The sequence below is a fragment of the Schistocerca cancellata genome, chromosome 6 (assembly GCF_023864275.1).
Source record: "Schistocerca cancellata isolate TAMUIC-IGC-003103 chromosome 6, iqSchCanc2.1, whole genome shotgun sequence".
Taxonomy (NCBI): Eukaryota; Metazoa; Arthropoda; class Insecta; order Orthoptera; family Acrididae; genus Schistocerca; species Schistocerca cancellata.
This window is the reverse complement of record NC_064631.1, coordinates 290,368,895-290,392,226: the sequence shown is the minus strand read 5'-3', so window position 1 is coordinate 290,392,226 and position 23,332 is coordinate 290,368,895.

The following is a 23,332-nucleotide window of genomic DNA, read 5'->3' as shown; positions in this document are numbered from 1 at the left end:
AAATAGACTCCTAAAGAAGCCTTCGCCGCTGCCATGGAATCATGGCGTCAGCGTTGTGAAAAATGTGTACGTCTGCAGGGCGATTACGTCGAGAGGTAACGCCAGTTTCATCGATTTCGGGTGAGTAGTTAATTAGAAAAGAAATCGGAGGCCTTAGAACTTGAATGCACCTCGTACGTAACACTACACAACGCTACTGTTCATAGTATCAGATTTTCTCATTTTGTCCAGATAGTTATCCACTGGCACACTGAGGCATTGAGATGCAAAGGCACAATTCACGATTCACAGAGTCTATGCCGCCGTGTCACCCATGACTCAGAGATGTGAAATGACAGTCAGTGTCTCAGGAAATCCCTTCTGGTCCTCCCCGATACTCACCTCCTTGCTTCTTTTGGAAGATGATTGTAAGGGGACGTTCTGCAGTGGTGCATTCCACTGTCATGATACATGCTGTCTTCTGGTTGTCTGTCCACCATGTAGGCTTGCAATTCATGAGGTGATGTTTTGTCTGTCAGCGAGTTCAGCTTTTGCCGCAGATGACCAGGGTCAATCACGGCACGCCAAACAGCATGCGAGCACAATCTGCTGCACGCATGTGGGTAGAGGCTAGCCCTTCCTCGGGTTCGTTGGTTCCTTCTCGGATGTACTCGGCAGAGCTCGAGTCATTTCACTTAGTATTGCAGTGCGGCACTTTTCGGTCGGCACGACATTCTCCAGTTTGGGAGAATCATGGTGTCAGCACTGTTTACCCTTCGCTGTTCGTTCGTGTTATAAAGGAAGTTGATAGGTCCAGTGGCTGTTTGCACAAAAACAGTGAGTCTAGTGATCTATCATCACACACCTTTAAAAAAATGGGAATTACAGAAGAGAAGGATGAGAATTTTCAATATCTAGTGTGGACTCGCGTGATCGATGGTTATCGCAAATTTGCTTTGGAACGACATTTCAACAACATACAAGAAGAATGTAAAGATTTAGCTGACGACGAGCGAGCGAAAAGCTGCAACAACCAACAGACAGAATTCATTGTTCTGTATTCAAAAAGCACTTTGTGCTAAATTTTCAGGCATCAGCATGTGAAGAGCTCCATGGTATGTCCGCAGCTCGTGGTCGTGCGGTAGCGTTCTCGCTTCCCGCGCCCGGGTTCCCGGATTCGATTCCCGGCGGGGTCAGGGATTCTTTCTGCCTCATGATGACTGGGTGTTGTGTGATGTCCTTAGGTTAGTTAGGTTTAAGTAGTTCTAAGTTCTAGGGGACTGATGACCATAGATGTTAAGTCCCATAGTGCTCAGAGCCATTTGAACCATTTGAAGCTCCATGGTATGAATATTAAATTTTCTGAAGCCGCATGCATTATTACACGGTAATTTGCAACAATTTTCGATTGAGTTGAACGGAGAGTATGGACACTTTATATGTTACTGTAAAAGTAGGTTGGTTAAGTCAAGGGGCACTCCTGTAACCACTTGTCTATTTAGAACTCGCTATTGTTGATTTTATGAAGGAAAAAGGAAAGCACGAACGAAAATTAAATCATCCAGAGTGCGTTGCTGGCCTCAGAAGTGGATCTGACTGCCGACAGTCCAACTGTATGGTATCGTAAGGTGAGAAACAGCTTATTTATGATTTGATGGGGGATGCATTTGAAAAGATAATGTCATTGTGAAAAGGACAAATTCTGACAAAAACCACCATCCCTTTCCCGAAGGTGACTAGCGTTAAAGAAAACATTGGTGTTGAAGGATTCATTGTGGCCTTGAAAGAATTACAAGGTTAGTTTCCCACACGTTTCGAGAGCATCGTCAATTTTACATCTGTTTTCGAACTGTTTTCGAGGCCGTTTGCCGTTTCAGTTGAAAGCACCCCTGTGCATGTGCAGATGGAACTGAATGATCTGGAATTTAATGCCCATTCAAAAGACAAACTCTTTTACCTTAAAACTGATCAGGAAGTCTATGTTGTTTTCTATGGGAAGAGATTCCACGTCTCCATAATGATGTTCAAACGTGAAAAAATATTTCGATTAAAATATGTGCGTGAAGACGTTTTTTGAATATGAAACTAAATAAGTCAAGAGTACGTAGCAACCTGAGAGCGAAAACATGTGCCATTGTCAGCATCTGTCTGTATGCCGATAGTTTGCACCAGACAAATGTTATCTATTGGGCATGTGCCAAAAATTAGTTTATAAGTTATTGTAAGTTAAATGTTATAAATAATTCCCGAACTGTAAAAGTGTATATCTCGGCAACGCATTATGCGATTACAGCAAACAAAGAGTTTACGGATACATCTCATAGAACTGTATTGGACTGTGGTAGTAGATTTACTGAAATCATTCACTCATTTAAATGAGAAGCCGAAAAGTGGATCTCGCGAATGTAAAAGAAAAATTGTACTAAATAGTCCGCCCCTATAGCTGAGTGGTCAGCGGGGCTGTATGTAACGTGAAGAGGCCCGGGTTCGATTCCAGGCTGGGTCGAAGATTTCCTCTGCTTAGAGACTGGGTGTTGTGTTGTCCTCATTATCATTTCATCATCATCAGTGGAAGGCAACGGGAAACCACCACTGGAATCACTTCCTTAGACGCTCATGCGGTGGACCTCTCTGACGAGGCTTCCCCCATGACAAGACCTGCCGTAAGGCAGAACACAACGTTGTACTAAATAAACAGAGAAACAGTAAATAAGCAGAGAAATTTTAGATATATAGGGAATTGTTTTAATGTATGATTTAAATTGTTTGTTAATATTTACACCTATAAGAGCAAAACGAAGGGAAACCTTAGAAATTATGCTTTATAAATAAACTATGGCAGATAAAAGAAAACTGTTAACGGCACAATATTCTTCGGAAAATTTCAATTTCATTTTATGTATCATATGTGTATAAAAAATTAAAATTAAGAATTTCAGCAATTTTCATGTTCAGTAGTTCAGCTGACTTCAGTGGTCTTGACCGAGATTTCCTGTGTGGACAGTGGCATTTTGGTGTGCCGTATATATTCGGACGCCGTTGGAGGCGGTCAGGTCGTGTTAGTCTGTGTTTCGAGAAAGTGATAACTGATGTGTGCTGAAACGGCTGCTAGTGCGCATGTGTGAATCGTTCAGAGTTCCTACTTTTGGACATTGAAATTTTTCTGTATCTGATGGACTTGTTATTTTTCCGTTTGCCTGTGATACAATCCGCACTTAGAATGTTTCCGTGTGTAGCAATTGTGGAGTTTATAGATTGAGATACTGTGGAATTTTAACTGTTTTCTAAATATAACTCACATAGTTAACCACGGTTTATTCAGTCACCTCTAAGATCTTAAGAAACTCGGGAAGGCTCTGAAATTACTTTATTGTGACTAGCACTTCCGATTTTCATACGTTCTTATCGGAAATACACTCAAATTTGTGAAACTTAAATAAATACACGAGTGCGTACGTGATTTTTTAATAGCAAATCCTGCCTGCATTTATATTAAATACTTTTGTGTAGCACTGAGTACATTGCGCCGAATGTGAGAAGCCGCCCCACTGACGAAACGTAACCAAACTAGTTAGTCCAACCACATTTATAGGGGCCCATTGTAATGTGTGGGTAAAACTTTTCGTGCAGTAGCATGTGAGGGAGCCGAGCTGATACAGAACTTGTGAACACCTTAGAACTTTGATTTGCGGCGAGTTTACGAGAGAGATTTATCTTATTTCGTCATACACACCACATGCACATTCCTAAGCAACCCGTACAGTCGCAGTGGTGTGTCGGCGTGGGAAGCGTGCAGCCAGGTGACAGAGCTACGGCACACAAGCCAGGGTACTGATCTCGTGACGAATTCTTGTCCACCCCTGTTATAGACTGATGTATTACCCAAGACACGCCTATCCTGGCCTGTGACATCTTGTCTAATGGCACACTCCCAACAGAAGTTATCTGTTGTGCCAACTGCTCCACATTCACAACTTGTTGTGGTGTCTTGTCTTATTTTCAGTATGTCGCAGTGGAAAAGGGCACAGGTCATCCCCGTTTTCAAGAAGGGACGTCGAACAGATGTACAGAACTATAGACCTATATCTCTAACGTCGATCAGTTGTAGAATTTTGGAACACGTATTATGTTCAAGTATAATGACTTTTCTGGAGACTAGAAATCTACTCTGTAGGAATCAGCATGGGTTTCGAAAAAGACGATCGGGTGAAACCCAGCTCGCGCTATTCGTCCACGAGACTCAGAGGGCCATAGACACGGGTTCCCAGGTGGATGCCGTGTTTCCTGACTTCCGCAAGGCGTTCGATACAGTTCCCCACAGTCGTCTAATGAATAAAGTAAGAGCATATGGACTATCAGACCAATTGTGTGATTGGATTGAAGAGTTCCTAGATAACAGAACGCAGCATGTCATTCTCAATGGAGAGAAGTCTTCCGAAGTAAGAGTGATTTCAGGTGTGCCGCAGGGGAGTGTCGTAGGACCGTTGCTATTCACAATATACGTAAATGACCTTGTGGATAACATCGGAAGTTCACTGAGGCTTTATGCGGATGATGCTGTAGTATATCGAGAGGTTGTAACAATGGAAAATTGTACTGACATGCACGAGGATCTGCAACGAATTGACGCATGGTGCAGGGAATGGCAATTGAATCTCAATGTAGACAAGTGTAATGTGCTGCGAATACATAGAAAGAAAGATCCTTTATCATTTAACTACAATATAGCAGGAGAGCAACTGGGAGCAGTTAATTCCATAAATTATCTGGGAGTAGGCATTAGGAGTGATTTAAAATGGAATGATCATATAAAGTTGATTGTCGGTAAAGCAGATGCCAGACTGAGATTCATTGGAAGAATCCTAAGGAGATGCAATCCGAAAACAAAGGAAGTAGGTTATAGTACACTTGTTCGTCCACTGCTTGAATATTGCTCACCAGTGTGGGATCCATACCAGATAGATTTGATAGAAGAGAGAGAGAAGATCCAACGGAGAGCAGCGCGCTTCGTTACAGGATCATTTAGTAATCGCAAAAGCGTTAAGGAGATGATAGATAAACTCCAGTGGAAGACTCTGCAGGAGAGACGCTAATTAGCTCGGTACGGGCCCTTGTTGAAGTTTCGAGAACATACCTTCACCGAGGAGTCAAGCAGTATATTGCTCCCTCCTACGTATATCTCGCGAAGAGACCATGAGGATGAAATCAGAGAGAGATTAGAGGCCATACAGAGGCATACCGACAATCTTTCTTTCCACGAACAATACGGGACTGGAATAGAAGGGAGAACCGATAGAGGTACTCAAAGTACCCTCCGCCACGCACCGTCGGGTGGCTTGCGGAGTACGGATGCAGATGTAGATGTGTGTAGCTCCCTTGGTCGGAAGCAAATATGACATTCTTTTGTCTTTCTTTAATATTAGGATGAAACTGGTAGGTTCTCATCCCTGTTTCTGCCCTGTGCCAGATTTCTTTCCTTATTCGATGCAGCCCTCTCTCATCTTTCCATATTCGTCCTTTGCGAGGTCAGTGTGAAGCATCTCTCTCTCTTACAGCTAAGTCTGCTGGTAATAAGCCTAGTATCACCGGAAGCGCTTCAGTCGAGGTTGTTCTAATGCGCCTGTCAGAGGTAGGGTAACACTTTTCTCTGCTCTGCTCGCCGAAGAACCGGTGACGTCTTTGCCTCTGTGTCCGCCCCCATAGCTGAATGATCAGCGTGACGGACTGCCGTCCTAAGGGGCCTGGCTTGGGGATTTTCTCCGCTCAGGGACTGGGTGTTGTGTTGTTTTCGTCATCATTTCATCCCCATCCGGCGCGCAGGTCGCCCAATGTGGCATCGAATGCAATATGACCTGCACCAAGGCGGCCGGATGGGGATGAAATGAGACGCCCCCGGAAAATGACGCCAAGCGCTTATCTCCAGTTTTTGCCTCTCTGGCTCTAGGGCTTATAGCCCACAATAGTGGTTTCGATTGCCTTGTGTTACGTTGTTTGGCCAATTGTTGCTACTTAGGGTTTTTAATACTTCTCTGGCAAACTATTTCTGTCTGCATAAAAGTTTTAATTTTCGTCGATGTTTACACCTAGGTATCTGTACACTTCATTTCTCTTTACAGATTGATCACTTATTAAGATTGTGGGGGTTCTCAATCTTCATAACGTTCCTTTTACCAACATATAAACTGTTTCGTGCTCTGCTATCCTTAATTTATTTTCAGCGCACCACTCACAAAGTGCGTCAAGAACTTTCCTATTATTAGTTTAGTCCCTGTTGTCGTAGATTCTATAATTAACAGATCATCTACGAAGGTGACGCATGCTCCAGTGTTTGTCTTATTCTGAAGCCGGTTCAGTAATGGCTCTATCAACAATCCGGAATTCTAGAGCATAGACACCATTTTCTTTCCGTGTCTTTGCAATTTCGCCTGCCTGTCTGAGCAATAATCTCGTAGGCTGGCATAGACACACCTGGGACAGTCCATCTGCTTCAGTCTTTAGAATAGCTCAGGCCACCGTAAATTATCCATCACTATGTCTACGACGCAATAGTGGCCTGAGGTGTTCACAATGTACGTTGCGTGATTCATGGCATCCTCGGTGGTTTTCTCTTTACTGAAAGCGTACAGCAGGAGTCTCATGCCAATTACCTCTCTTAATCCCTCAGATGACGGCACGGAAGCTAGTCATGTTCTTTGGCTGACCATTTACCAAACAAATCTGAGTGTTAATTTTCGGATCTCTTGAGTCTTTGTCTTCCCCTTAGTACAGTCGTATTCGAGATTTTCCAGATTATGGGCACCCGTCCGTGCAAAAGACACTGTTAGATACGTATTAGAGATACGACGGTTGGAGCTTAAATAGTGGCAACTATTTATTTACAGCTCTTACAAAATACATTCCTGGAAACTGAAATAAGAACACCGTGAATTCATTGTCCCAGGAAGGGGAAACTTTATTGACACATTCCTGGGGTCAGATACATCACATGATCACACTGACAGAACCACAGGCACATAGACGCAGGCAACAGAGCATGCACAATGTCGGCACTAGTACAGTGTATATCCACCTTTCGCAGCAATGCAGGCTGCTATTCTCCCATGGAGACGATCGTAGAGATGCTGGATGTAGTCCTGTGGAACGGCTTGCCATGCCATTTCCACCTGGCGCCTCAGTTGGACCAGCGTTCGTGCTGGACGTGCAGACCGCGTGAGACGACGCTTCATCCAGTCCCAAACATGCTCAATGGGGGACAGATCCGGAGATCTTGCTGGCCAGGGTAGTTGACTTACACCTTCTAGAGCACGTTGGGTGGCACGGGATACATGCGGACGTGCATTGTCCTGTTGGAACAGCAAGTTCCCTTGCCGGTCTAGGAATGGTAGAACGATGGGTTCGATGACGGTTTGGATGTACCGTGCACTATTCAGTGTCCCCTCGACGATCACCAGTGGTGTACGGCCAGTGTAGGAGATCGCTCCCCACACCATGATGCCGGGTGTTGGCCCTGTGTGCCTCGGTCATATGCAGTCCTGATTGTGGCGCTCACTTGCACGGCGCCAAACACGCATACGACCATCATTGGCACCAAGGCAGAAGCGACTCTCATCGCTGAAGACGACACGTCTCCATTCGTCCCTCCATTCACGCCTCTCGCGACACCACTGGAGGCGGGCTGCACGATGTTGGGGCGTGAGCGGAAGACGGCCTAACGGTGTGCGGGACCGTAGCCCAGCTTCATGGAGACGGTTGCGAATGGTCCTCGCCGATACCCCAGGAGCAACAGTGTCCCTAATTTGCTGGGAAGTGGCGGTGCGGTCCCCTACGGCACTGCGTAGGATCCTACGGTCTTGGCGTGCATCCGTGCGTCGCTGCGGTCCGGTCCCAGGTCGACGGGCATATGCACCTTCCGCCGACCACTGGCGACAACATCAATGTACTGTGGAGACCTCACGCCCCACGTGTTGAGCAATTCGGCGGTACGACCACCCGGCCTCCCGCATGCCCACTATACGCCCTCGCTCAAAGTCCGTCAACTGCACATACGGTTCACGTCCACGCTGTCGCGGCATGCTACCAGTGTTAAAGACTGCGATGGAGCTCCGTATGCGACGGCAAACTGGCTGACACTGACGGCGGCGGTGCACAAATGCTGCGCAGCTAGCGCCATTCGACGGCCAACACCGCGGTTCCTGGTGTGTCCGCTGTGCCGTCCGTGTGATCATTGCTTGTACAGCCCTCTCGCAGTGTCCGGAGCAAGTATGGTGGGTCTGACACACCGGTGTCAATGTGTTCTTTTTTTCATTTCCAGGAGTGTAGATACGTGTTTCAAAGATTTGCTGACCTTCAAAGTAGACACCAGTATTGTGTATAACCCGTTGCCAGCGATGTGGAAGTCGTAGGATACTCTTAGGAGTGCCAGTTGTGTTGACAGTTCGAGAGGCGCTGTCTATTGCCCGATGAATTTGTAGCAGTTCTGAAGCGAATGCCGTGAAGTGTTTCCTTCAGTTTAGATATCGAGTTGAACTCACGAGCGCTTAAGCAGTAGGTGGTATAGCACCTAACAGCCCCATCAGTCAAACAAATCAGTAACAGCTTGCACTGTACGTGCTTGAGCATTGTCCTGCAAAATGGTCGGGTCCTGCAGAAAGTGTCATCACTTCTGTCTCTATGCTGTTCATTGTTGAACACAACCTACGACCAGCTTAGAGACAGAAGTTATGACACTTTCTGCAGGACCTGACCATCATTTTGCAGGACAATGCTCAAGCACGTACAGCGCAAGCTGTTACTGATTTGTTTGACTGATGGGGCTGCTAAGTGCTATACCACCTACTGCACTCCCCTGACTTAAGGCCTCATGAGTTCAACTCGATTTCTAAACTGAAGGAAACACTTCGCAGCGATCGCGCCGGCCTTTGTGGCCGAGCGGTTCTTGGTGCTTCAGTCTGGAACCGCTCGACCGCTACGGTCGCAGGTTCGAATCCTGCCTCGGGTATGGTTTTGTGGATGTCCTTAGGTTCGTTAGGTTTAAGTAGTTGTAAGTTCTAGGGGACTGATGACCTCAGATGTTAAGTCCCATGGCGCTCAGAGCCATTTGAACCATTTGAAGGGCATTCGCTTCTGAACTGCTACAAATTCGTCGGGCATTAGTCCGCTCGAACTGTCAACACAAATGGCACTGCTAATAGTATCCTACGGCTTCCACATGACTGGCAACGAGTTATACACAATGCTGGTGACTACTCTGAAGGTCAACAAAACTTTGAAACACGCATCTATTTTGTACGACCTGTAATTAAATAGTTGCCACTGTTAAAGTTCCAACCCTCGTATATTATCAACCTTTAGATGATTCGATAGCACAATTACGACAGACTGGGAGACATCAGTGCAGTACCTTCTTTCTGAATTACTAGAGCACCATTTCAATAACTGAATTGTAAATCTATGATGCGACGTTACCGCTCTGCATTTAATGAGACGGAGGAGGAAATGTACGGATCTGAATAAAGCTTGGTTCGTTAAAGTCCTAGGGACGAGCCGTAGGTCGTGTGCCTTACGCCCTGTTGCTGTACAGGGTGAGTCAGAAAGGATGGACGTTTTTAGAACAGCTAGTATTCAGGCTCAGGCGGTCGGAGTGGGGTAGTGATGCGGTAACGCGATCGGTAGCTCCTGTCATTTTATTTAGTCAAGGTCATGGAGCCGTGGACTGTGCAACATCGTGTGTTTAGCTACGATAGTTTTGTGAGCAATAGTGAGTCTATCGCTGCAGTGCAGCGTGAGTTTCGTCGCCATTTCAATCTCGCTAGACATGATAGTGTTCCCACTCGTAACACCATTTTACGTTAAGTAGAATCATTTCGAACACCACCAGGAGCTCCTCGCTCAGTTCGGACACAAGAAAATGTAAAAGAGTTCGGCAAGCCATACTTCGTAGTCCTGGTCGATCTGTTAGAAGACACTCAGCTGAGCTGCGCCTCAGTTATCTCTCGGTGAAGCGTATTTTGCGTACTAACCTAAAATTTCATTCCTACAAAATGGCCATTGTGCAAAAATTAAACCCAAGAGATTATGAACGGCGGCTAAATTTTACCCGAGAAATGGAGGCCATATTTGAGCAATATGATAACATTATTTTGCTTACGAGTGATGAAGATCATTTCCATTTGAATGGAATGGTAAATCAGCAGAACTGTGGTTATTGGGCTAGTGAAAACCCAAAACTGCATGAGAAACCACTACATAGTCCCAAGGCGACTGTTTGGTGTGGTGTGACAGATACAGATGTTATTGGTCCATACTTTTTCCAAGACGAGAACGGAAACACTGTAACGTTAACGTCTAAACAATATAGGGAGATGATCACTGAATTCTTCCTACCTGAATTAAAAAGAAAACGTATTCCTGTCTGGCGAGTGTGGTTTCAGCAGGATGGAGCTACAGCTCACACGGCAATTGGCCTCCTCGTTCCCCTGACCTATCCATGTGTGACTACTTTTTGTGGAGTTACCTCAAATCACGTGTGTACGTGCGTAAACCACGTGCACTTGAAGAACTGAAGGAAGCTGTTCGTGTGGAAATCGTCAAAATAGACAGAGGCGTGCTGCAGAGAGTTGAAGCCAAACTCCGAGAGGGCCTTGAGAAGCGCATCGCTGAAAACGGCCGTCACCAGGGATATGTTGTTTTCAAGCATTAATTTTGTTACATAGCAACATTATTTGAGTGTTATTCTGCAGTTAAAAAATTTTTGAAGCACTCATAACGATGTATTGTTCATTTGAAAACCGTTCATCCTTTATGCCTCACCCTGTATTAGGAAAATAATTTACTAAGATGTGATCATACCGTCGAATAATTGAGAATAGACAAGTTATGCGAATTATAAATCAATGAACAAAAACAAACAGCGAAACATTTGTACTAAATATGGGCAACACTGTAGATTTAACTTTAAACAACAGGTGGTTTGTTCAGTGCGGTCCAAGCTCCTACTAAATGGTAGTCCTACAAACAGGTTTGCACCTAAATAAAATTAATTATAGAAAAACATTACAGCCATTGAATTATCTAGTGTGACACGTACGATGACAGATCCTCAAGACATATCAAGCCACGACGTGTACCCAGTACATAAGTTTTGTAACCTGCGTTCTTAGATGCCTGTAAATTAGATCCGACAAGCGATCGAAGTGTCCATATAAATTCAAACAAACCGCTCTGACGCCCTCTCTGATAGTCCAAAAACTATATTCTCTCCTTCTCGGTCGATGTCGCGAACTGTTCTTCCTCCCAAGAGCACCCCTTACACCTTCAACACCCACCAGTGTCATGATTCTTCAGCCAATGAGAGCTCGCAAAGATACATACTTCGTGCAACACTTTGATATGTACGCAAATGGACCACCATTCCTAGGCTAATAATTCTATAACTAAAATAAATATTCTAATTGATAGGTTACGTCATGATGTGTCCACTGACACCAATTCTTATTATTTTTCAGTTATATATCTTATCAACATCGACATATTTGTGCTTCTGGCGCACTTTCGCTCATATCGTAATCAGTAGTGATCATAGATTAATAAATCGATTCAATGACAATTACATACTGCTTGATTTCATCAGTGGAATTGTGGATAATGATCTGTTTCCACACCCTTAGGCATATAAACTTAATATTATAGAACATTAAACAGCAACAATGTAATGTTCGTTATATGTCTCAAAGATGGCTGCTGTATAATGTCAATACCGGCCATATACAGTGCGTTTGCGGTCCATGGTGGCTGTCCTTCGGCCGCCTATACAGGGTGGTCCATTGATCGTGACCGTGCCAAATATCTCACGAAATAACCGTTACACGAAAAAACTACAAAGAACGAAACTTGTCTAGCTTGAAGGGGGAAACCAGATGGCGCTATGGTTGGCCCGCTAGATGGCGCTGCCATAGGCCAAACGGATATCAACTGCGTTTTTCAAAATAGGAACCCCCATTTTTTATTACATATTCGTGTAATACATGAAGAAATATGAATCTTTTAGTTGGACCACTTTTTTCGCATTGTGATAGATGGCGCTGTAATAGTCAAAAACATATGGCTCACGATTTTAGACGAACAGTTGGTAACAGGTAGGTTTTTTAAATTAAAATACAGAACGTAGGTACGTTTGAACATTTTATTTCGGTTGTTCCAATGTGATACATGTACCTTTGTGAACTTATCATTTCTGAGAACGCATGCTGTTACAGCGTGATTACCTGTAAATACCAGATTAATGCAATGAATGCTCAAAATGATGTCCGTCACCCACAGTGCATTTGGCAATACGTATAACGACATTCCTCTCAACGGCGAGTAGTTCGCCTTCCGTAATGTTCGCACATCCACTGACAGTGCCCTGACGCATGTTGTCAGGCGTTGTCGGTGGATCACGATAGCAAATATCCTTCAACTTTCCCCACAGAAAGAAATCCGGGGACGTCAGATCCGGTGAACGTGCGGGCCATGGTACGGTGCTTCGACGACCAATCCATCTGTCGTGAAATATGCTATTCAATACCGCTTCAACCGCACGCGAGCTATGTGCCGGACATCCATCATGTTGGAAGTACATCACCATTCTGTCATAAAGTGAAACATCTTGTAGTAACATCGGTAGAACATTGCGTAGGAAATCAGCATACATTCCACCATTTAGATTGCCATCGATAAAATGGGGGTCAATTATCCTTCCTCCCATAATGCCGCACCATACATTAACCCGCCAAGGTCGCTGATGTTCAACTTGTCGCAGCCATCGTGGATTTTCTGTTGCCCAATAGTGCATATCATGCCGGTTTACGTTACCGCTGTTGATGAATGACGCTTCGTCGCTAAACAGAAAGCGTGCAAAAAATCTATCACCGTCCCGTAATTTCTCTCGTGCCCAGTGGCAGAACTGTACACGACGTTCAAAGTCGTCGCCATTCAATTCCTGGTGCATAGAAATATGTTAAGGGTGCAATGGATTTTGATGTAGCATTCTCAACACCGACGTTTTTGAGATTCCCGATTCTCGCGCAATTTGTCTGCTACTGATGTGCAGATTGGCCGCGACAGCAGCTGAAACACCTACTTGAGCATCATCATTTGTTGCAGGTCGTGGTTGACGTTCCACATGTGGCTGAGCACTTCCTGTTTGCTTAAATAAAGTAACTATCCGCCGAACGGTCCAGACAGTTAGATGATGTCGTCCACGATACCGAGCAGCATACATAGCACACGCCCGTTTGGCATTTTGATTACTATAGCCGTACATCAACACGATATCGACGTTTTCCGCAATTGGTAAACGGTCCATATTAACACGGGTAATGTATCACGAAGCAAATACCGTCCGCACTGGCGGAATGTTACATGATACCACGTTCTTATACTTTTTTGACTATTACAGCGCCATCTATCAAGAAGCGAAAAGAGTGGTCCAACTAATACATTCATATATCTTTACGTACTACACGTATATGCAATAAAAATGGGGGTGTCTATTTGAAAAACGCAGTTGATATCCGTTCTACCTATGGCAGCGCCATCTAGCGTGTCAACCATAGCGCCATCTGGTTTCCCTCTTCAAGCTAGACGTGTTTCGTTCTTTGCAGTTTTTTGGTTTGATGCTTATTTCGTGAGATATTTGGCCCAGGCACTATCAATGGACCACCCTGCATATGCAAATCGACCACCATTCCTACAATAAAATTCTATAACTAAAATAAATATTGTAATTTATAGGTTACGTAATGATGTGTCCACTGACACCAATTCTTATCATTTTTTAATTATATATCTTATTAACACCGACCTAATTGTGCTTGTAGTGCTTTTTCGTTCATATCGTAATTACTAGTGAACATAGATTAATAAATCGTTTCAGTAACAATTATATACTGCTTGATTTCATCAGAGGAATTGCGGAGAATGGTCTGGTTCCACATCCTTCGTCATATAAACTTAATATAATAGAACATTAAACAGCAACAATGTAATGTTCGTTGTATGTCTCAAAGGTGGCTGCTGTATAATGTCATTACCGGCCATATACAGTGCGTTTGCGGTCCATGGCGGCTGTCCTTCTGCTGCCTATAGATTCCCTGCCGGTAAGAACCAGTCGTTCGTTCGCGCTAGTTTTGTCATTGTCCATAGGCCGTCTCCATTCCTGCTTGTCGGAAAACGTTTCCAAACTTCTAGCTTTCTGTTCATATTTACTCAGACTCAAAACCCACTTACTCGTAAGTTTATGTTATGTTCCACTGCTGTTTCGGGATTCTCCCAAGATTCAGTACGCTACAGTCCTCTATTCTAAGCGCGTCCTTGACTGCTCAACAAACCATAACTTCACTACTGGCCATTAAAATTGCTACACCAAGAAGAAATGCAGATGATAAACGGGTATTCATTGGACAAATATATTATACTAGAACTGACATGTGATTACATTTTCACGCAATTTGGGTGCATAGGTCCTGAGAAATCAGTACCCAGAACAACCACCTCTGGTCGTAATAACGGCCTTGATACGCCTGGGCATTGAGTCAAACAGAGCTTGGATGACGTGTACAGGTACAGCTGCTCATGCAGCTTCAACACGATACCACAGTTCATCAAGAGTAGTGACTGGCGTATTGTGACGAGCCAGTTGCTCGGCCACCATTGACCAGACGTTTTCAATTGGTGAGAGGTCTGGAGAATGTGCTGGCCAGGGCAGCAGTCGAACATTTTCTGTATCCAGAAAGGCCCGTACAGGACCTGCAACATGCGGTCGTGCATTATCCTGCTACAATGTAGGGTTTCGCAGGGATCGAATGAGAGCCACGGCTCGTAACACATCTGAAATGTAACGTCCGCTGTTCAAAGTGCCGTCAATGCGAACAAGAGGTGACCGAGACGTGTAACCAATGGCACCCCATACCATCACGCCGGGTGATACGCCAGTATGTCGATGACGAATACACGCTTCCAATGTGCGTTCACCGCGATGTCGCCAAACACGTATGCGACCATCATGGTGCTGTAAACAGAACCTGAATTCATCCGAAAAAATGACGTTATGCCATTCGTGCACCCACGTTCGTCGTTGAGTACATCATCGCAGGCGCTCCTGACTGTGATGAAGCATCAAGGGTAACCGCAGCCATGGTCTCCGAGCTGAGAGTCGATGCTGCTGCTGCTGGTTGTTGTCTTGAAAACGTCCCCATCTGTTGACTCAGGGATCGAGACGTGGCTGCACGATCCGTTACAGCCATGCGGATAAGATGCCTGTCATCTCGACTGCTAGTGATACGAGGCCGTTGCGATCCAGCACGGCGTTCCGTATTACCCTCCTGAACCCACCGATTCCATATTCTGCTAACAGTATTGGATCTCGACCAATGCGAGCCGCAATGTCGCGATACGATAAACCGCAATCGCGATAGGCTACAATCCGACCTTTATCAAAGTCGGAAACGTTATAGTACACATTTCTCCTCCTTACACGAGGCATCACAACTACGTTTCAGCAGGCAACGCCGGTAAACTGCTGTTTGTGTATGAGAAATCGGTTGGAAACTTCCCTCGTGTCAGCACGTTGTAGGTGTAACCACCGGCGCCAACCTTGTGTTCAAAATGGTTCAAATGGCTCTGAGCACTATGGGACTTAACATCTGAGGTCATCAGTCCCCTAGGACTTAGAACTACTTAAACCTAACTTCAGGACATCACACACATCCATGCCCGATGCAGGATTCGAACCTGCGACCGTAGCAGCCAACCTTGTGTGAATGCTCTGAAAAGCTAATAATTTGCATATCACAGCATCTTCTTCCTGTCGGTTAAATTTCGCGTCTGTAGCACGTCATCTTCGTGGTGTAGAAATTTTAATGGACAGTAGTGTATATATCTTATTAACATCGACCTATTTTTGCTTCTAGCGCACTTTCGTTCATAACGTAATCAGAAGTGATCATAGATTAATAAATCGATTGAATAACAACTACATACTGGAGAATGATCTGGTTCCACACCCTTAGACATATAAACTTAATATCATACAACATTAAACAGCAACATTGTAATGGCTGCTGTATAATGTCAATATAGGTCACATACAGTGCGTTTGCGGTCCGTGGCGGCTGTCCTTCAGCCGCCTATAGATGCCCTGCCGGTGAAAACCAGTCGTTCGCTCGCGCTAGTTTTGTCATTGTCGATAGGCCGTCTCCATATCTGCTTATCGAAACCGTATCCAAGCTTCTAGTTTTCTGTTCATATTTACTCAGACTCAAAACCCACTTAGTCGTAACTTTGTGTTATGTTCCACTGCTGTCTCGGGGTTCTCCCAAGATTCGGTACGCTACAGTGCTCTATTGTACGCGCGTCCTTGACTGCTCAATAAACCTTAACTACTTGTTATGCTGAGTTCCAGCAAGGGATCTCTCCTGAGACTCGTTAAGTTACAATAGAGCCAGGAGGAAGTGAGGTTGTGAGTAAGTTAAAAAAGAAGAAAGAACCTGGACCTTCGTATCTAAGAGTATTGTTGTTGTTGTTGTTGTTGTTGTTGTAGTCTTCAGTCCAGAGACTGGTTTGATGCAGCTCTCCATGCTCGTCTATTCTGTGCAAGCTTCTTCATCTCCCACTACCTACTGCAACCTACATCCTTCTGTTTCTGTTTAGTGTATTCATCCCCTGGTCCCCCTGTATGATTTTTACCCTCCACCCTGCCCTCCAGCACTAAATTGGTGATCCCTTGAAGCCTCAGAATACGTCCCACCAACCGATCCCTTCTTCTAGTCAAGTTGTGCCACAAATTCCTCTTCTCCCCAATTCTGTTCAATACCTCCTCATTAGTTATGTGATCTACCCATCTAATCTTCAGCATTTTTCTGTAGCACCACATTTCGAAAGCTTCTATTCTCTTTTTGTCTAAACTATTTATCGTCCATGTTTCACTTCCATACATGGCTACACTCCACACAAATACTTTCAGAAACGACTTCCTGACACTTAAATCTATACTCGATGTTAACAAATTTCTCTTCTTCAGAAACGCTTCCCTCGCCATTGCCAGTGTATTATATATATATATATATATATATATATATATATATATATATATATATATAAAACGGAGTGACAGTGGTACCAAGAGAACCTTTCGCCACACACCGTGAGACAGGTTGCCGAGTACAGATATGGAGGGAAAAGATGACGTGTGGTGAGGATAGCGCCATTTCACGTAGTTGCAGAACGCGTCGCAGTCGCGTCTGCCGGGCTGCAGCAGCTAGACGCGTTTCGCCGTGCCCTCCCTGCAATTACCGCCGCCCGAGGTAGAGGTAGCGCCCGTCACAGCTGGTCGATCGCCGCCGGCCGCGTTAACCCGCCCCCAATAAAAGCCAATCGCTTTAACGCGTCCAGCTCGGGGTAGTGGGTAGGGAGGGTGGGTGGGGGGAGGAAGGGAGGCGAGACTCGCCTTAATATTAACTGCAGCGGCTCTCCGCTCGCCCATCGCCAAATTGCTTCCCGCGCGGGGCCCGCGGGCACAATAAAATGTTTATTGGGGGTGCCGGCGCGGCCTCGCTGATTTGTTGCTGTCAACCCGGTTACGAGCGCCACCCCCGCGCGTAAATTTCTGTTTAAAACGACGACGAAAAAATGGCGGCGGGCGGTGCGACGGCCAACAGAAGTCGGCCACCAATCACGGCCATCAAAGTTTAAACCGTGCAGCCGGCCCGCGTTATTATAGACCGCACGAGGGGAGCGACGCGCGCGCAATCTCGCGGCCGCGCGTAAAACATAAGCCGGCGACGCGACCCCTGCTCCTCTCCGGGCGCCGGGGACAGAGTTATGAAATACTTTAAAATCACTCAGCTCCGCGGGTGAAACACGAGCCCTCGAATGCCTCGTGACATTTCATTGCGTTACTAACTTTTCAGTCAAAAATGAAATTTTAACTGAATTCGTAATCTTGGTAATACTTTATTCATGTACAGACACACACACACACACACACACACACACACACACGCACACGCACACGAAAAGTGACAGTACAGCAGGAGCTTCGCATGTACTGTACGGGGTAGCGCAGTGGTTACCACGCTGGACTCGGATTTGTAAGAAGGACGGTTCAAATCCGCGTCCGGCCATCTTGATTTGGGTTCCTCATGATTTCCCTAAATCTCGTAAGGCCATTTCGGGAATGGTTGCTTCAAAAGGATAAGGTCAATTTCCTTCTCCATCTACCGAATGGGGTAATGTAGTAGTTCGCACGCTGGACTTGGATTCGGAAGAAGGATGGTTCAAAACCACGTCCGGCCATCCTGATTTAGGTTCATGATTTCCCTAAATCTCTTGAGCCAATTTCGGGAATGGTTCCTTCAAAAAGATAGGGCCGATTTCCTTCTCCATCTACCGAATGGGGTAGCGCAGTGGTTAGCACGCTGGACTTGGATTCGGAAGGACGGTTCAAACCTGCGTCTGGCCATCTTGATTTAGGTTCATCATGATTTCCCTAAATTGTTTAAGGCAATTTCTGGAATGGTTGTTTCAAAAGGATATTGCCGATTTCCTTCCTCATCTACCAAACGGGGTAGCGCAGTGGTTAACACACTGGACTCGGATTAGAAGAAGGACGGTTCAAACCCAGGTCCAGCCATCCTGGTTTAGGTTCTTCATGATTTACCTAAATCTCTTAAGGTAATTTCTGGAATGGTTCCTTCAAAAACATAAGGCCGGATTCATTCTCCATCTACCGAATGGGGTAGCGCAGTAGTTAGCACGCTGGACTTGGATTCGGAAGAAAGACGGTTCAAACCTGCGTCCGGCTATCTTGATTTAGGTTCCTCGTGATTTCCCTAAATCTCTTAAGGCAATTTCGGGAATGGTTGCTTCAAAAGGATAAGGCTGATTTCCTTCTCCATCTACCGAATGGGGTAGTGCAGTGGTTAACACACTGGACTCGGATTAGAAGAAGGACGGTTCAAACCCAGGTCCAGCCATCCTGGTTTAGGTTCTTCATGATTTCCCTAAATCTCTTAAGGCAATTTCTGGAATGGTTCCTTCAACAGGATACGGCCGATTTCCTTCTCCATCTTTCCTTAATCCGGACATGTGCTGCGTCCCTATTGACCTCATCGTCAACGAGATGTAAAACACTAATTTCCTCCTCAGCCTCGCACACACGTCTTGGGCAGGACAGTCTTCAAGTCTTAAGCGCAAATTGTCACAAACAATTACCAACTTCAATCACTTACTGGTGAGCTTCAAATCTACAGATAAAAATAAAACATTAATACGAGGGGTGTTTGAAAAGTACGTACAAAGTCCGAGAGATGACACCACCGGCGCGTATCGAGGTCATGCTTAGTTAGTAGCATCTTTGGAAAGAACGCACATCAAGTTTCAGCCATGTTGGTCTATTTCTTTGTGTTTGGCATTCGTGTGAATCAAGGAAGCCGAGTGATTGTCAAATGGACGAAAAAGAATTTTGTGTGGTGATTAAACATCACTTTATGAAAGGCAAAACGCCTCAGGAGACTAAAGAGAAGCTTGATAAAAGTTACGGTGACTCTGCACTTTCGATTAGAGCAGTTTATAAGTGCTTTCAAAATTTTCGGAGTGTCCATGTGGGCACAAGTGATGCTGAACGTTCTGGACGCCCTATGGAGGTTATGACTTCAGAAATCATTAATAAAATCCATGATATGGTGATGGATGACAGAAGAGTTAAGGTGCATGAGTTTGCTAGTGCTGTGTGCATCTCGAATGAACGGGTACATAATATTTTGCACAAACATTTGGACATGAGAAAACTGTTCGCAAGATGGGTTCCGCAATTGCTCACACTTGACCAAAAACGGAATCGAGTGAAGTGTTGGAAAGATGGTATGCAGCTGTTGAGGAAGAATCCGCAGGACTTTTAAGAGTAGTTTCGTCACTGTGGATGAAACATGAATACATTGCTATACTCCTGAGACCAAACAACCATCTAAACAATGGGTTGCCAAGGGAGAATCTGCACCAAAAAAGGCAAAGACCATTGCTTCGGCCGGAAAGGTTATGACGACTGTCTTTTGGGATTCGCAAGGGATAATCCTCATCGACTATCTGGAAAACGGTAAAACTATTACATGTGTGTATTATTCATCGTTACTGGACCGTTTCAAAACCGAGCTGCAAGAAAAACGCCGGCGATTGGACGGCAAAAAAGTGCTTTTCCATCACGACATTGCACCAGCACGCACCTCAGCAGTATTAATGGAAATAGGATTCCATCTGATTTCACATCCCCCATATTCTCCAGACTTGGTTCCCTCAGACTACTATTTGTTCCCCAATTTGAAGAAATGGCTGGCGGTACAAAGATTTTATTCAAGCGAGGAGGTAATTGTAGCAGCTAATAGCTATTTTGCAGACTTGGACAATTCCTATTATTCGAAAGGGATCAACAAATTATAATAGCGTTGGACGAAGTGTGTAACTCTAATAGGAGACTATATCTAAAAATAAAAAAGGTTTACCGGAAACACGTAAGTAGTTTTTTATCTTTGCACCGGCTTTTCAAACGCAAGTATCTATTTAAATGGGTAAAGTACACTGAAATTATTTGAACTTTTTTTTAAAAAGCTGTTCATGAATAATCACAAGTCACAACTTCTTAAAAGTCTAAAAGAACGCAGTCATCTTTACGTGTTATAGATTAGTCCCCCAACGCGTTTTTCTGTCTCTGAGTTAGGGCTTATCTCAGGAAGTATTGTAGGAAATCTGATACGGTTTTCCACGCCAATTAAGTCGTCCGGTCGTAGATACTTAGTGCTACCCGTGTGAAGCCAGGGTGGGTCGCCAGTAAGCTATAAAATAACAGGGATAGCTCTATACCAGATATATGGATCTTAAACAATGAGAGCACTTAATGCTTCTCCGAATAAACGGGCGCGGTAGCTCTTTTCCATAGCGAGAACTTGCGTCTCGGAGAATTTTATTATGTGGTCTGACTCACACAGCCGATTTCATCATCCATCCCAACCTGCAACACTGCGCCTGATTATCCCAGCATAGACGTATCCCCATGTGCACGGTATGCGACATTGTGATAAAAGTGATATAATGAAGTTGGAGAACAGTGTAAAAGAAGTGTAGGCCTACAGTAAAGAGGCCGGACACTTCTTTTTTTTTTTTAAAAAATTGGAATCACTGGTGAATAGCGTTTGGGATGCTCGAGCAAGAAGAGCTGTGACAATTTTTATCAAAGATCGTGTTTAGTCCAGGTGCGTGGGAAATCACACTCACGATCCATCTTCAATAGAAAAATAGGTAGGAAATCGGTAGCAAATGCAGTAAAAAAGAAAGGTTAAGTGAGTGTGAAATAGGGAAGTGTCTTCATTACTGCTCCTCCGTAATTTAATTGAAACAAGAAGATGTAGAAGATGCGTTCCAGGTCTAATGAGCATCATGTCGCGAGATCCTTTACTCACGCACTTCGCTGTTCGCCGCATAAAAGATTGTATTCGCGAGGGAAACGAGTTACTCTCACCTTGTACTTGAGCAGACGAGACCCCTGTGCTGCCAATACAAATATTGTTCGGTCTAACAAAAAGGTGTGTTCTGTCTTCCTGTTGCTATAATAATATCTTCATTGTTTCACTTAGTCCTGTTAATTTGGTGATTGTGTCGATGATAGGAAGGCTACCACATGTCAAGTTGATACCGGAAATATAAATTCTAGGACTATTCTTTTTTGTTCTGTGTAGCGCTTTTGGTTACAGTTCAACATCTTTGCTGAAGATCACATGCCACTTCAGTCTTGCCACGTGCTCCACCACATTACCTACTGGGTGCTGTCTATACTCAAGTACTATAGTTGGATTTAACTTGTTGGTTTACGGTGTGGTCCTTGTTAATGGTTCTGATTTGTCATGCATCTGATTAATGAAGTCACATTGTAAGTATACAGTAAGCCAAGAATAGTGATTAGTACATTATAATTGTTTTCGTAGTTTGTAAAAGTGGCTAATTTTTTACCTTTTGTCGTGGTAGGAAGATACTTGACGACGGTCCGTTTCTGACCGAAATTGGTTGTTTAATAAAGTAACAACACAGATATGTGCAAACTATGATTTTCCAAAAGCTTTTGCTTCATTCCTGTGTCATTTAGGGCATTTGAGATAATAATTTACCTTTTGATAATATTTATGGAACATTCTGTCGGTTCTTGGACGAATACACAGTATCAATGTTCTGCAATAATTACTGCAGAACATTAATGCTGTGTATTCAGGTTATTAATTTACCTTTCCTTAAATACGTAAATGTGTCTTAATCTGTAAAAAAAACTGTATGTGTGTATTTCCCACACCTCCTTCTAAACGCTGGATCGATTGCAATCAGACTCGGTACACAAATCATTTGCTGTCTGGAAAGAAGTGCTATGGGCTTGACAGCCACCTACTTCTCATAGGGAGGGGGCGGGGAGGGATGGAAGTAAAAGACGGGTGACATAGGAGCATAGCTCAGGAACGTGGTAAGTTCCTATGGGACCAAACTGCTAAGGTCATCGGTCCCTAGGTTTGCACACTACTTAATCTAACTTAAGAAAACTTATGCTAAGGACAACACACACACACACACACACACACACACACACACACACACATGTCCGATGGAGGACTCGAACCTCCGACGGGGGGAGCCTCAAACAGCACGGCTACCCCGCGCGGCTGCTGGACTAATTTCACCCAAATTTCGTATGTACAAGACTCAATATTTGTTTTAAAATACCATGAGAGTTAGAAACCCCTACAACCCTTAGGAATGGGGACGGGAATGAGAAAGGAGAATAATGCTCGAAAACAGACGAAATAAGGGTGCAGATATGACTGAAATGTATCAAATGAGTATGAAATACATTTGCCTTCTGTGTACATAGGTGAAGCTGAGGACAAAAGACTAGTTTTGTAATAAAAATTTAATAGTAGTTGTTAGTATCATACTGGCACTCTCCTGCAATATAGCTTACTGATGTATCGTAGGAGAGTGCCAATATTAAAGTGATGTATTGTGGGGAGTGGTCAAGAGAAAATCACACTTGCACTGCTAACTGCAGAGTCCGTTTGTTGGCGGTAAGGGCAGTTTTTGGCAAGTTTAAGAGTTCGTATGTTGACCAGGTACAAGTTTCGTAGTTAGTGTGAGACGGAAGATGTAACACCTTCAGTGTCATTGGAATACGTTGCGAACATTGTTAACACTGCCTCTACTGCATCTTCTGATGCTCAACATCTGACCGGTTGGTCCTTGTTCGTGTTTGAGCGGCAGTCAGCGATAGTATCACGTACTCGTACCT